Below are 14,476 nucleotides of genomic sequence, written 5' to 3' on the forward strand. Positions count from 1 at the left end.
GGCTTCGGTGTCCCAGAGCACTAGATCTCCCACCACATATTCTCTTATCTTGGCCTTCTTCGCAAAGTAAAGCTTTGTTTTTTCCTTGTAGCTTTCCATTTTTCCTCCGGCCCGGTCTCTTATTTCATCCAAGAGTTCGAGGTTGGTTCTGAGGCCTTCTATGTTGGAGACCTCGTCAAAGCTGACCACTCTATGAGAGGGGGATCCGGTTTCCACCGGTAACCGGGCCTCGGTACCATAGGCAAGCTTGAATGGGGTCTCACCGGTTCCTGTCCGGGAGGTAGTTCTGTATGACCATAAAACCTTCGGGAGTTCATCAGGGCAGTTCTTTTTAGAGTCTTCCAGTCTCTTTTCCAGACCTCGGAGTATGGTTCTGCTTGTGACCTCGACCTGTCCATTTCCTTGTGGATGGGCCACAGATGCTTTTTAGTGCCTTATCCCGAGCTCTTTGAGATAGGCTTCAAAATCCGAACCCACGAACTGCGGCCCATTGTCCGAGATTAAAATCATTGGGATCCCGAACCTCATCACAATGGCGTCCACAAATTTGATGTAGTCTTGCTGATTGATGGTTCTCATAGCCTTGGATTCTGCCCACTTAGTCATATAATCTATTGCTACCAGCACATAACGAAGATCCCCTTTTGCTCGAGGGAAAGGGCCCATGATGTCAATTCCCCAGACAGCGAATGGGATCGGGGAAAGAACGGACCCGGGGAGGCTTGAACCTTGCTTCGGCACATTGCTGAACTTTTGGCACTTGCTGCATTTTTTCACATAGGCAATTGAATCGGCGTGGATTGTGGGCCAATAGTAGTCTTGTCTGATGACCTTGTAGGCTAGGGCTTTAGCGGCTAAATGATACCCGCAGATTCCCTCGTGCACCTCCCGGAGACAATAATCTGCCTCATCTGGATCAACGCATTTTTAGAGTCGGGGCAGAGAAAGTTCGCCGGTATAGCTGATTATCTTCTAAAAAGAAGTGGGCAGCCTTATACTTGAGGTACCGTGCTTTGTTCTGATCTTCCGGAAGGGTGTCGTCCTTAAGTTAGGCTATGTAAGGAGTCATCCAGTTATCCGGGCTACTAATACATAATACCTCGGGCCGATCGGTGTTGGGGGTTCCGAGCTCCTCGAAGTAAACCGAGCTGCTTAAATCTGAAGTATTCTGGATGAGCTTGGACAGTTCGTCTGCCTTTGCATTTTCCTTTCTGTTTATCTGCAAGATGGTTGAGTCCGGGATGGTTTCCAGGATTGCCCTAACCATCTCCTGATACCGGGCCAATTTGGGATCTTTTGCGATATATTCACCATTGGTTTGTCTTACCCCAATCTGAGAATCACTATAAATGGTTAAACTCCTTACTCTAAGGGATTTAGCTAACCTGAGTCCGGAGATGAGAGCTTCATATTCAGCCTGGTTGTTTGTTGCTTTGAAGGCGAAGGTTATGGCCTGCTGGATTGTGAATCCACCAGGGCTGGAAAGGATCAGGCAGGCTCCGGACCTTTCGGCTGTAGCCGAACCATCGACGTGTAATGTCCAAGGATCCCGGTTGCTAGCCTCTTTTCCTTCTCCGGATCGGGGTTTAGGTGTCTCCGGGACTTTCGAAAAGGTGCATTTCATGACGAATTCGGCCAACGCATGGGCTTTTATAGCTGTCCTCGGAATAAATTTGATATTGAATTGGCTCAATTCAATTTCCCAATTGACTAATCTCGCAGAGGCATCTGGCTTATGGATGATTTTGCGAAGCGGTTGATTAGTGATTACCCTGATTTCCCGGCCTTGGAAGTATTGCCTTAGTTTCCTGCTCGAGTGCACAAGAGCCAGTGCGAATTTTTCCAAGTTTGGGTACCGGGTTTCAGCGTCTTTCAAGACTTGACTTACATAGTATACCGGGTTCTGTGAACCATTTTCCTCCCGGATGAGTGCAGAAGATACCGCTCTTTCCCCGGCTACAATGTAGAGACAAAGAGGCTCTCCGGGCTTTGCTTTTAACAGAATAGGCGGGATCATCAGATGTCGCTTAACTTCCTCAAACGCTGTTTGGCAATCCGGGGTCCAGTCGATCAGTTTTTTGTTCAGGGCTCCTTTTAACAGCTCAAAGAAAGGCATGCACTTCTCTGCCAATTTTGGGATAAATCTTCGAAGGGCTGCTAGGCATCCTGCAAGCTTTTGAATGTCCTTTTGAGTCTGGGGGACTGTCATTTCCATTATAGCTTTGATCTTCTCCGGGTTGGCTTCTATTCCTCGTCACTGACCAGAAAACTAAGAAACTTCCCAGAGGGGACCCGAACGCGCATTTATCTGGGTTCAGCTTCATGTTATATTTCTTCAAATTGTCGAAACACTCCTTGAGGTCCGGGATGTGCTCTGGGATTGTAAGCGACTTAGAGATCATGTCATCAACATAAGATTCCATGTTCCTGCCTAGCTGATTTTGAAAGATGGTATTCATCATTTTTTGGTATGTTGCCCCGACGTTGATTAACCCAAATGGCATCATAACAAAAGCGTAGACAACCCGGTGTGTAATGAATGCCGTCTTCGCAATGTCTGCCGGATTCATCTTGACCTGGTTGTATCCCGAGAAAGCATCCATGAAGCTTAGCATTACATGGCCCGAGGTTGCGTCTATCAGCTGGTCAATGTTGGGCAGGGGGTAGGAGTCTTAAGGACACGCCGAATTGAGGCTTGTATAATCCACGCACATTCGCCATTTTCCATTGGGTTTCTTGACCAGAACAACGTTTGCTAGCCAATCCGGATACTTAATTTCACAGATTATGTCTTCCTTTAACAACTTTTCAACTTCTTGGTCGATTGCCTACTATCTCTCAGGGGCAAAGTTCCTTCATTTTAGCTTGATTGGTTTTTGCTTTGGATCTACGTCCAGGCTGTGCATGGCCACAGATTCATCAATCCCCGGCATGTGTTAGGTCCCAATGTGTTTGTAGAAGGGGGGTTGAATACAAACAGTACCGAATAATCGAATTAAATGCGGAATAAAAATGTGAAACAAAATTCAAGTTAAATAAGAATATTATTAAACTTGAAAGGTGTTACAACAATTGTATCGATAATAAGGAATTAATCTCAAATTAATTATTACAAATCTAGAATAAATTCGACATGAACTTTTTCTATTTTTGTAATAAAAAGATTCAAATGCAAAACGCAATTTGAGATTAAGTTCTAGGGATTTTGATCCGCTAGATAGTTACACAAGAACAAGATAAAGATTTCTAGTGGTTTGGATTTAACTTTACAAACTAGAAATGGATGATCTTGAATTAGCAGATAAAGGATAAAATATTTCTTCTGCGGCTGCTCTATTTTTGTTCTTGTATTGGTTTATGTATGTTGGATGAATTAGTCTTCTGCTGCTTCTGATGTTTTATATTAAAATAACCCACTTGAATTTAATTGGCAAGACAATCCCAACAGCTAGTATGACAATCGGTAGGACTATTGATTGTACTAGCAAGAAAAGATCCTACGTATGTACACTACACCACACCATTGTTGTTTGTAACTACGGATCCTATTGTACGGGAGAGGTGGTAAATACAAGGTGATTTTCTAGTAAGGGAAGAAGTTGTTTTCAAAAGGGGAGTACCATTGGTTTTTATCTACGGATCCTATTGTACGGGAGAGGTGGTAAACGAAGGTGATCTTCTTTAATCAGTTGATTCTCATAGGGGGAGAAGCAAGAGAGATATGTGCTTCTCAACAAGAAATGTGGTTGTACAAAAGAAGATGAAACTACTTGAAGATATGTTCAGTCTAGAGGAACATCTATTTGGAATCTGGAAAAGGTTAAATGTTATCCAGAACCTTTCTGCTATTTACTTTGCATTTTTGTTTATGTCTTTTTCTTATTTGTTAGTTGTGTTATCCTCTAGGTATTTGTTGTTATTGTCTAATAAACAAATAAGGGGAGATTGTAAGGCATATGTCATAGCCTATTTGCATATTCGAGGATTTAACTCAACTCAAATAAGAATGTAATAAGTAAATAGTGGATCTACCGTCAAAGAGATCTCGCAAAGTAATATATGTCAAAGGATTCAGAAACAAGGTTCATTTACAGACTTGAGGAATTAATTCACTGGAAGAAGTTCAAGAAATTGATCAAGCCTCAGTGATATAAATCAAGGTTGTGGATTTAATCAAGTGACAGAGATCTCGTCAGGGTATCAAAGAATTACAAGGATTTAATCTGAAGAAAATCAATTATCAAAGGCAAGACAATCCCAACAGCTGGTATGACAATAGGTAGGACTATTGATTGTACTAGCAAGACAATCTGATTGAACTACAATGACTTTCGGTATGACAATCAGTTGAACTAGCAAGACAATCTCCTTCCCAGTAGAACTTTCGGTGTGACTATTGAAATGACTTGGCATGACAATCGGTATGACAATCCAGATTGTCATGCTAGTTCATTTTCAATTGTGTTGCTGATTTAAGACTGTTTTTAATCCAATTAAACTTCTGAAAATTCTTAATATTAATTCTGAATTAATTAATCAATTAATTCAATTAATAAATAAATTAATTTATGCAGATATAATTTATTTTCTTAATTAAATTATATGACTTAATTAATTAATAGAGAATTAATACTAATCCTGAGCAGCAACCATTCTTCTGAAAATCTTCTGAAAATCACTGAGAATTATGAATCAATTCCACCACTTCAATGTTGACACTCGATGTACTGTCTGGTTCATGAGTGACTAACTTCCGTGATGTTTCTTCATGTCTTGACTTTGATATTTGATTTTCTTCAGATTAAATCCTTGTAATTCTTTGATACCCTGACGAGATCTCTGTCACTTGATTAAATCCACAACCTTGATTTATATCACTGAGGCTTGATCAATTTCTTGAACTTCTTCCATTGAATTAATTCCTCAAGTCTGTAGATGAACCTTGTTTCTGAATCCTTTGACGGATATTATTTTGCGAGATCTCTTTGAAGGTAGATCCACTATTTACTTATTACATTCTTATTTGAGTTGAGTTAAATCCTCGAATATGCAAATAGGCTATGACATATGCCTTACAATCTCCCCTTATTTGTTTGTTAGACAATAACAACAAATACCTAGAGGATAACTCAACTAACAAATAAGAAAAAGATATAAACAGAAATGCAAAGTAAATAGCAGAAAGGTTCTGGATAACATTTAACCTTTTCCAGATTCCAAATAGATGTTCCTCTAGACTGAACATATCTTCAAGTAGTTTCATCTTCTTTTGTACAACCACATTTCCTGTTGAGAAGCACATATCTCTCTTGCTTCTCCCCTATGAGAATCAACTGATTAAAGAAGATCACCTTCGTTTACCACCTCTCCCGTACAATAGGTGAAAGGAATATGTCCTAAGTCCAATCGTGTATTAGGATTTAGGAATAACTTTTAGGTAATCTGTTTTGATTTCATTGATATTAATAAAGACTTGTTTTATTTTTATTACGGGCTTTATCTATTTAAGTGTTTAAATAAGATATACCATAGTTTAGAGTAAAGCTTTTTATGGATTATGATGAGATCATAATAGTGAGACCTAAAAAGATGATAACTCTAAACTTAAATAGTTTCTGGTCATAGGATTACTAACTGGTAATTAATAATCCGCAAAGATCGGTACATACTATGCTTGCTTCATTATGAAGGATGTCTGTTCTCATAGACATTTGTGTGGTGACACTATAGCTAGTATGTAGGTGCTTATTATGGAATAAGTTCACTGAACATGACTCGCCCAGCTGAACAACTGATGGAGTTCACTCACGTGTCAGCAGTTGTTCGCTTAGTGATAGTTGTACAAGTATCCTTAGACTTGAGGTCATCATAGTCATCTTGTGTACACTGAACTATGCTTTGGTTTAGTTCTTAGTCTCCAGGGACAATTATTAGGGCTCTTCTGGGTATAGGAATTTGTACACGAAGATAGTGTATGATCAATAAAGGATCTACCCCTTCCAGTGAAGGAAGCGAATGTTCAAGGCTGATCCACTTATGCTAGTTCAGGAATCTCTGGCCAGAGTGAATGAAATTAGAAAGGAGTTTCTAATTTGCATAGAACTACGCATAGTAAATGGTAAGCAAGTGATTGAATTAAATAGGCTTGACACAAGATCCATGCCTTGTATTTAATCGGAACATTGTAGGGTAGAAGGAGTTTATTGTACGGTAACTATTCACTGACAGGTTCTTGGTATTCTAAGCAGTGAATTCATATTATCCGGATAGTCGTGATATGTTGAGAAGCATCACTCACGATGTAGAATAAATGTGATTAATTAATTAATCATATTTAATAAATTAGAGAATTTATATAAATAATGATAAAATAGTTTTATTATTATTTATTTCTACTACCGGCTTAATATTGAACCTACATGGTCACACCATAAAAAGAGAATGATTTTATGGTGGAGGAATTAATTAATAATGGCTAATAATTATTTATTTATGAAATAAATAATTAATTGGAAAATTTAATAATTGATTAAATGAGATTTAATTGATTATAAAATAATTAAGAAAAGTTCTTAATATTATTAATTAAAGGATTTAATTTTTGGAAATTAAATCAAGAGAGAGAATTATTTCTAAAGTGTTTAGAAAAAGGATTAATGATTAAAAGGTGTTTTAATTATTAATGAGAATAATAAATGGGATAATAATAATAATATTTATGGGAAAATTTCAGCTGAAAATTTTGCCTATAAATACACTATTATAGACCCTATTTTATTCTAACCCCATCGAAACCCTAGAAACCCAAAAGTTTCAGAAAACCAAATTCTCTCCACCTCCTCCGCCTCCTAAAAGTCGTTTTCTTGGTGGATACCGGTGGAGTGCTTCACACTTGAGGAGCAACTGCTAAGGATCTCTGATCGTTGTCTCCGAATTGTTTTTAAAGGTTAGATTCGATCCCTCGAATTTTTATTCACGATTTATATGCTTTTATATGGATTTTATATGTGTAAAAGTGTTTTGCCATGATCCCGCTGCGTTAAAAATCCAACAATAGGATCCGCAGATAAAAACCAATGGTACTCCCCTTTTGAAAACAGCTTCTTCCCTTACTAGAAAATCACCTTGTGTTTACCACCTCTCCCGTACAATAGGATCCGTAGTTACAAACAACAATGGTGTGGTGTAGTGTACATACGTAGGATCTTTTTCTTACTCCCTGCTATTTCTCCCCCTTAGTTGAGGAATCCTCCAAACTATTACTTAAGCTTTTATCTCCCCCTTAGAGAAGGAATGTATGCCGTCTTCTGAAGGAGTTCTCATATTTCACTTGGTTGGAAAAGAAATAACAAGTAGTTTCTCTTTCTTCCTCACTGTGAGTGTGTGATTCTATTTAGTGTACCTCACATGTGTTTCACTCTTCTCTCCACTCGTGTTTACACTCATTCTCACAAGTGTATCACTCCTCTCATAGCTCCAACATTCAGCTGTACCTGCAAGGAAAATCACCTTAGCCATCCTTAAGGAGGTCACAAGTGGTGCAATGGGAGTTCACAAATCCCCATCCTTGTTAAACTCGTCAGATGAATCTGAGTCATAATCTACAAGTTGCTAGTTTCCCTTTTAGGGTTCCAGATTTGAATTCTGGGAAGGTAAACAATAATCCAACGAATTTAGCATAAAGATCAAAGTTCCCTTCTAATGTCTGTGAAGACATTTCCTTGTGACTCATCAGGTAATATCTGAATCATTGTCAACAAGTTGCCGATCTGCACCTATGTCAGATCCACTATCCGCAGATGCATCCAGGGGATTTAAGCCTGGGGAGGTAGACACTGACCACTGACATATGGCTTTTTGGATCAGTATCCTCTCCTAACACCTGTAAAGGCAATTGGTCCATTAACGAACCTTGAACAATCGAATCTGACCTTAAAATGGTCGAAACTCTTGTTTCCATCAACTCATCCTTTGTATGTGTAACCTCTCCTTGTGCATCAAGAATTGTTTATGTTTGAAGTGGTGATACTATATCGGATACCTTGGCCGACAGGCAAATTTCAATAGACACACCCTGTTGAGAGAATGAATCTAGTAACTTTTTTGTGCCTTTTCATCCATTTCATCTTTTTGAGAAGATGTATGGGGACTAGCAGGTGTCTCGATTTAAATACTACTCATCTATGTAGGAGACAAAGCTACTGGGTTGACTACAGAACCTTCCTTATGTGGTGCACTAAGGCACTATCTCCCTCACGCTCATTCATACTACATTTAGTGGTAAGAGAGTGTTGGTTGGTTCTGTTTCTGTGTTTGTCTTTACAATCTGGGATAGACGTTGTGGGTTTTCAACCTCATGACTATCAATGAAAGAAAGTCATTGGAGACTGAACCTGTATCACAGAACATATGGCAATAGAGAGATAAAATGTACTTAAGATATATAATGAATGAAAATTATACATTTAATCTTTTGAGAGAAATGATGTACAATAGTGATTTCAAAGGATTTTACATGAAATAAGAAATTACTAATGTAGAAAGAAGTTTGATTTCAATGATAACATTACCAGCTTACAAACAGCCATATCCCTCGGATAAACCTTTGCTGTTATCTCCAAAGGTAACCAGTGGGCCAGCTTTCTCAACCACATTTGATAGCAGGGCTCTATCTCCGGTCATATGTCTTGATGATCCACTGTCAAGAATCCACACTACCGGTTCCATCTGTTTAATGCCCTGCACTACAAATGGATTAGACCTTCTTCGGAACACAAACTTGGTTGGGCCGGCATACTTGTAGAATTGTCCTTTGTCAGGCAAAACCACATTCTTAACTTTAATGGTCTCAACTTTCTCAATGACTGAACATTTGACCTTGTAAACAGCCTTAATAAATTTCTGTTTAAGCTTAGGCACAAATGTCTCCTTTCTAGCCTTAGAAGGACTAGTAGTCTTAGACCTATCATGCTTCTTATTATTCATATGCTGACAAGGAGTAGTCTTATCATTAGAAACATGCTTACCATTAAAATAAGCATACATCAAATTGAAAGCACAAGACATACAATTAGCAACACCACATGCTTTATGAGAGTGATTAACAATAGGCAATTTATGCATGGTAGACATGGCATTTTTGTTATCCAACTCATGTGTGTCTGAGTTAGTCTCAGTTGCTTTCACAACTTTGACTGGAACTTTCGACACCCTTGACTCGGAAACAACCTTCTCATTAGCATGATCTTCAGCACGTATTTCTTCTTGAATAACAGAAGAGGTCGCATCAAATGGTTCAGCAATTGATGCTTTATAGAGGGGTTCATCAACACCCTTAAGCACATGTGGTACTTCCCTCCCTTTAGCACAGACATAAGGAGGGGAGTTTATGCCTAATTCTCCAATAGCAACATTGTAATCATAACCTATTCCAGATGTTTGATTAACAGCTTGCTTACTGTAGAACTCTTTAGCCTTCGAACAAGAATTGAAGTAGGCTCTAACCTTAGTCTCAAGACCGGTGATCTTGTATTTGAGAATAGTTTCGACTTTTCTATAACAGTCAACTCTATTCTCTAGAAAAGATACTTGTTATTTTAACTTGTCTTGATTAATGTGCACAAGTCTTAATTCATTGACCTCTTTCTCAAGGTCTTTGATCTGTAAACTTAACAGTTCATTATCATGACGAGCACAATCTAAGTTACCTCATAGATGATAAACTAATTCAGCATCAGTATATTTTACCTCTTTTCTTGACGATGAAGCTTTTCCATCAATAGCCGTAAGAGCAAGATTCCCTTCTTCTTCATCTTCACTATCAGTATCATCCCAGCTTCTTCCCTTTTCCAGATTAGCCCTTTCAGAGTTACTCTTCTGATTTGAATCATAAGAGTTCTTCCTTACTTGCTTTTGCTTCCTACATTCTGTGGCAAAGTGTCCCAACTCATTGCAGTTATAGCATCTAATGGTGCTCCGATCAAGCATCCCTGTTTTGTATCCACCACTGCTGGTGTTAGAGGATGAAGATCCACCTTTCTGGAATTTGTTGTAGTTGGACTTGTACTTGAACTTGGGATTTCTCTTGAATCTAACATTGGGGAATCTCTTGACAATTTGGGCCATTGACTCATCTTCCAATTGCTCCAGCTCTTCCAAGGAATAAAAATCATCACTGGATTGATTTGTAGTAGGAGGATCATATTCTGCTACTAATACATTTTCCTCAGCCTTGGAATATTGTACCATTATTTCCGACTGTTGAGATTGTTGTTGTTGTTGACCTTCAGCTACAAGAGCAGTAGATGTGCTGACCATTTTATCTTTCCCGTAGACTTCCTTCTGCTGAATCTGCTCCAACTCATAGGTTTTTAACACACCATAGAGTCTATCCAAAGAAATCTCACTCAGATCTCTAGCTTCTCTAATGGCAGTGATTCTATGTTCAAGATGAGTTGGCAGTGTTAAAAGGAACTTTTTGTTGACCTCCCTGATTGAATAATATTTTCCATTTATATTCAGGTTGTTGATCAACGCATTGTACCTCTCAAACACTTCAGTAATTCCTTCTCCTGGATTGGATTTAAAATGTTCATAATCAGAGGTTAGGATCTCCAACTTGTTCTCCCTAACTTCCTCTGTGCCTTCATTAATCACCTCAATAGTTTCCCACATGTGTTTGGAATTTTTACAGTTCATCACATGTCTGTTCATCAAGGGATCAAGGGAATCAATTAATATTAATTGAAGGCTGGCATCCAAGGAGGCTTCTTCCTTTTCAGCAGGAGTAAAATCTTCAGGCTCTTTTGGATAGGTTCTAGCTTTGGTAATCACAACATCATCTACTATCACCTCTGGTTCAATAACCATAGGAGTTTTTAGACCCTTCTTTAACAAGTTCAGATATTTGGGATTTGCCACTTATACAAACAAGAGCATCTTCTTCTTCCACATGATATAATTTTCTTTATCAAATAGTGGAATTTTAACGGTTCCAACTTTTTGTGAAGTCATTATGAATTTTTGAATAAATAAAAAATCACGGAGTTGAAAAAATCACAAAAGTCTAGGATCTTGATTTGTTCGTTAATCAGAAGGCTCTGATACCAATTTTTAGGTCCCAATGTGTTTGTAGAAGGGGGGTTGAATACAAATAGTACCGAATAATCGAATTAAATGCGGAATAAAAATGTGAAACAAAATTCAAGTTAAATAAGAATATTATTAAACTTGAAAGGTGTTACAACAACTGTATCGATTACAAGGAATAAATCTCAAATTAATTATTACAAATCTAGAATAAATTCGACATAAACTTTTTCTATTTTTGTAATAAAAAGATTCAAATGCTAAACGCAATTTGAGATTAAGTTCTAGGGATTTTGATCCGCTAGATAGTTACACAAGAACAAGATAAAGATTTCTAGTGGTTTAGATTTAACTTTACAAACTAGAAATGGATGATCTTGAATTAGCAGATGAAGGATAAAATATTTCTTCTGCGGCTGCTCTGTTTTTGTTCTTGTATTGGTTTCTGTATGTTGGATGAATTAGTCTTCTGTTGCTTCTGTTGTTTTATATTAAAACAACCCACTTGAATTTAATTGGCAAGACAATCCCAACAGCTGGTATGACAATCGGTAGGACTACTGATTGTACTAGCAAGACAATCTGATTGAACTACAATGACTTTCGGTATGACAATCAGTTGAACTAGCAAGACAATCTCCTTCCCAGTAGAACTTTCGGTATGACTATTGAAATGACTTGGCATGACAATCGGTATGACAATCCAGATTGTCATGCTAGTTCATTTTCAATTGTCTTGCTGATTTAAGACTATTTTTAATCCAATTAAACTTCTGAAAATTCTTAATATTAATTCTGAATTAATTAATCAATTAATTCAATTAATAAATAAATTAATCTTTGCAGATATAATTTATTTTCTTAATTAAATTATATGACTTAATTAATTAATAGAGAATTAATACTAATCCTGAGCAGTAACCATTCTTCTGAAAATCTTCTGAAAATCACTGAGAATTATGAATCAATTCCACCACTTTAATGTTGACACTCGATGTACTGTCTGGTTCATGAGTGACTAACTTCCGTGATGTTTGTCCATGTCTTGACTTTGATAATAGATTTTCTTCAGATTAAATCCTTGTAATTCTTTGATACCCTGACGAGATCTCTGTTACTTGATTAAATCCACAACCTTGATTTATATCACTGAGTGTAACACCCCCAAATCCGGGGTCGGGGATCCGGGTTGTCACGAGTTCCATTTCCCTTAATAACACCCAATCTTAATAAATAATCAACTACTCTGTACTGTGACCCCACAATAAACACACACACCACAAGTTATAGTCTCAGAGATGAATATCCAAAAATAATCACAAGTCATTTTATTCCACAATTTTATGCGAATACACCTTAAAAAGGTTTCTGAATAAATTTACATTTCTTTGCCATTATTACAATTCATAAATATACATAATCTGGTACATCAAAAGTTGAAAGCCTAGCCTATTGGTAGTTCCTACCTCAGCTACAGCGACATCAACGCCTATAGGAAACTGCGGAACGTGTCCTATCCGCTCGCGAATCGGGAGCTTGGTCCTGTTCATCTTTTCTATCTGTTGTTGTGTGATGAAAGAAGAAAGCAAGGGTGAGCAGCAAGCCCACCAAAATAATATGTATAATGACTAACAATATATGAGCCTTCTCATAGTACTCATGAAAGTCTTGGTCAAAAGAAATGAACCAAGTTTGATATCTTAATGCGATGAAGTCGCAAAATATTCAGTATATATACATATATACTTTTCAAAATCTTGGAAGTCCTCTTCCATGCATAATATACACAGAGTTCCAGTTTATAACTGTATAAAAATATCGTTGCAAGGTGATCTCATATATCTAACCTTGTCTCAACGTTTTTCTGAAAATCTTTGTCATGCATAAGATAATCATTTACTAGATATAAGTTTAAAAGATGAAGTTACAAGATACTCCAATATACTTATATCTTTTCCAAATACTACTTGAACTACCACCGTTCAAGTTATAATTAGTTTCAAAAGTTCATCACCCAGATGACACTACAAGATAAGACTTGAATAGATTCAATCCTTGAAATATCATTGTAAATAATGAAGTTACGAGATGCTTCATTAAGTCCCGATATATAAATATATTCATATATATCTCCCATACATTTCCTGAAAACCTCTGTCATGTAAAGTATGAACAGAGTTGCAATATTCAATAAATTTGGAAAGGAAAGAATTTTGGCATAAACCCGATATCTTGCTGATCAGGCAAAGATACCAATAAGTAACCTTTTCTACTAGTAGATGGATGAATCCCCCACCGGTCATCACCCTGGTCGTATTAGGACCTTATGCTGGACCGCCACCCAGCCTCTTACGCGTTGATGGACTGCCACCTAGCCACTTACACTTTGATAGACCGTACCTCGGCCTGTCGCTTATGCCGACTCAATTAGATGGACTTACTTCCCGAACATTGGGTAAGTAATCAATTCATTCATCAAAACAGCAACCTTGTTGCGAATATAAAATACACCACAGAGCCGGATCCCTTAGATTTTTGAGCGAGTATTCAAGTTCCCTTAAAATGGAAGATCTTGAATTTGAAAACAAGTTTTGGGATCCGCTCTACCTTTTAAATTCATTTTGAAGACTCGAAAATATTTTTAAGAATGTTTGGAGTAATGCTGATTTAATAAAATAAATCAGTCCCAATATATTAGAAATATCTGAATATTATTATTTAAATAATATTTCCATAAAGAATAATCTTTATAAAAATAATTGAAGTAGAAGTTTTAAAACTCATACTTGAATGAATATTAAATAATCAAAGATATACTTATACGAAAGTACTATCTTTATTTGAATAATCGAAAATAAGTTTGATTATCGAAACATTATTCTTTAATAAAATAAAGAATATTATTAAATAATAAGCGGAGTCATAATACCTCGAATGAATATTATAAATAATATTCATTAAATAAAATAACAGAGTCATACATCCTCAAATGAATATTCAAATAATATTCATCAAATAATATAAACTGAGTCATAAGCCCTCGAATGAATATTCAAATAATATTCAATAAATAATATAAAAGAGTCATAAGTCCTCAAATGAATATTCAAGTAATATTCAATAAATAATATAAAGTTATCGAATAAACCTTATTCGATTAATAGTTTTGAAAACTATTCATATATATATATATATATATTAATATACTCGAGGCTCCCGGTTTTAGAAAAAGTTCACCTTTTGATCCCCTATACTAAGGGTAAACTCAAATACCGCTTATCTCTAGCATAGGTATTATGCAACTATAGCATTTGAACCAACAGATATATAAATCAAGAATATGAAACAAGCATGCATATATATACCATATCACATGCTACAATATATC

This window comes from Apium graveolens, chromosome 3 (genome assembly GCF_009905375.1).
Source record: "Apium graveolens cultivar Ventura chromosome 3, ASM990537v1, whole genome shotgun sequence".
NCBI lineage: Eukaryota > Viridiplantae > Streptophyta > Magnoliopsida > Apiales > Apiaceae > Apium > Apium graveolens.